Below are 2,546 nucleotides of genomic sequence, written 5' to 3'. Positions count from 1 at the left end.
CATTCTGCTATCCTGCTTCACACAAAACCCTCCCCTGCATAAGTGGTGCTTCGAATCTGCTCTCATTGCTCTACCCAGACACAGCCATCAGCACCAGCTAAGCTGCTTCCACTGGCTACCAACTAGTCTGTTTTGCAGTGAAAGGAAATCATTTAGAAACAGCCCTCCATGCAACACCTGGATACAATCCTCCACACATCCCCATTTAAGCTCAGACTTGAGTTTGTTTGGGAAATTCAGTTTGCTGTCACACAAAAGCCAAACCACCCGCCCAGAGATACACCTCCAGCTGATTGCCGCCCCTGTAAGCCTTGTACCCATAAGGATACTGCATCTCTACAGCGTGGCATCTGTTAGGCACTGACCACCCAATTAGCTCAGTTTTACCACTGTGGGAAGGAGAGGCAGCCAGTTCTCCTCAGTATGGTTCAGATCTTGAGAAACATATTTACTCTGCCTTAATTGTGCAGGAAGGTGAAAGCCTATGGTGTTTTACATCATTATGAAAGGCCAAAATGGGCACCAGATGACATGATCCACAGCAATTCTGTCAATGAGGGTGAGGATGAAGAGAAAGAACTGGTCAGAGTGCATCACTGAGCCCCTGGACCACAGCCTCACTGGCAAGAAGTGAAGAACTTGATGGCAAATTCTGCATAGAGAGGGAAATTTGTTTTTAAATGCCAATTCCCTTCTACCCCAAACTGTTTCTCAAGACTTGGGCAAAGGACCAGAATTTCTTCTATAAGAAGTCATGGAGCTTAGAAGACTATAAACCAAAGCAGCATACCTAATTACAAAAAGCTGAGAGCAAAACATGTTTTGCCATGAACCATGGCTTTCTTTGGTTACAGTAAAGCTGATATAAGTGGTTTGGAACAGTTTTAGATGCCTCTTTGAAGTCAATGTGACATGTAGCCACAGCAGTCAAACAGGGACGGTGCAGAGCCACACTGCCTCAGGGGAAGTGTTGCTCTGGGCTGACTCTTAGGTGATATCCATCTCTTTCGCTTCCAAAATTCACCCAGGCCACCTCCTGGTCATTCTGGCTGGCTCTGCGTAGCACAGAAGAGAGGCAAAACCACAGAGGTATTTTCTGCAGCCTGATTTCACTTCTGTGGATGCACAAGGTGATCCTGAGAGAAGAGTAACTGTGATTATCTTCAATCTAAGGAGGAGATAGGCTCCATTGTTTCCTTCCCAGATCCCACTGGCTTATGCTGAGGCCAGGGAAAATCATTCCTTTCAGTACTATCCTACCAAAAAAAACTGCTCAGCTCCTCTCCTCTGCATCCTGTAATAAAAAACAAATGTTCAAAGCAAGGAGTGCCTTGACCATAGGAGCTTTCTCTTACTTTTCTGAAAGCCTCTGCTGAAAGGCTATTTTTAACATGCCACAGAACTAAAGTAAATCTCAATGCTAACACTAAAAAAGGCTGGACCCTTTCAGTACAAGACACTTTAAAAATAAATCCTTGCATCAGTAATCACCTGCTGATACATGCTTTTATGTTTAGCCAGCTGCTGAGATGCCACATCTGTCACTTCTTGCTTCCAGAAATGCGCTTTCCTTTTCTGTAGGGAAGGAGAAAATTCTGCTCCTGGAATTGTACAGAGTATTACGATGCCTTTTTTGGTATCTCTGTCATTCCTCTAAACATCTGAGCCGCGGCGCATGGGTTGCAAGATTTCTGGTACTGTGCATCCTCAGAATTGTTCAGCTATAGATTTTCATACCTTAAACCCTCCGATTTTTAACCCCTACACTTTGCTGGACAATGCTACACACTTAGAACCTACGTGAAGCTAGAAATAAAGATCTATGGGTAATTTCACTCGCAGGAGCTCTCCTTGAGTCTCCCCCAAATTTTTTTTTCAAAGGAAAGTAACAGATCAGGATCATATATGTTACATTAATCATTTCATAATAAGCCCTCTGCCTATTTTTAAAACATAACAACAATCTCCAATGACGCAAGTCCTAAATTAATTACTTCCTCTATTTCGGTCTTTTTGCAATTTCAACTGAATCAACTCCCTTATTACCGTACCGCCCGCATTTCTTCACCAGCAACCCCATCCTATAGGGTTTGTTCCTATGGGAACAAACTTGAACTCTTTGTTCCACCACCAGCATCACACCGGGGTCCCCCCGCCGCGGGTTTGTCCCAGCCTCGCCGCACGGTTATTTCCAACCCCACGCAGAAAGGCGCGGCGAAAGGGGACATCCCGCACAAGACCCCTTGTGCCCGCGCTGTTTCGGGGCGATGTAGGTACGCCTCCAAGACGAGAGTATGTCAGAATAATGCCGGGAAGAAAATTTAAACCGATTATAGGGGCGAATTTCAGCTCGGAATTTCAGCGATGTAGAAACACCCTGAACACGGTCTTAGCATTGCGGCCCCGGCATAACGCCCCTCAAGGAGCCAAACACGAGGATTAAGAGATACTCTCCTTGGCCCCCCCGAAACGCCTCCCTCCCTGCCAGCCTCCCTCCCTGTCCCCCGCGCGGGCGCGGTGCGACCCCGCCACCGCTCCGCAGGGGA

Source organism: Nestor notabilis, unplaced genomic scaffold (assembly GCF_000696875.1).
Source record: "Nestor notabilis isolate BGI_N333 unplaced genomic scaffold, ASM69687v1 scaffold29455, whole genome shotgun sequence".
NCBI lineage: Eukaryota > Metazoa > Chordata > Aves > Psittaciformes > Psittacidae > Nestor > Nestor notabilis.
The sequence above is the reverse complement of the archived record's forward strand: the minus strand, read 5'-3'. Positions refer to the sequence as shown.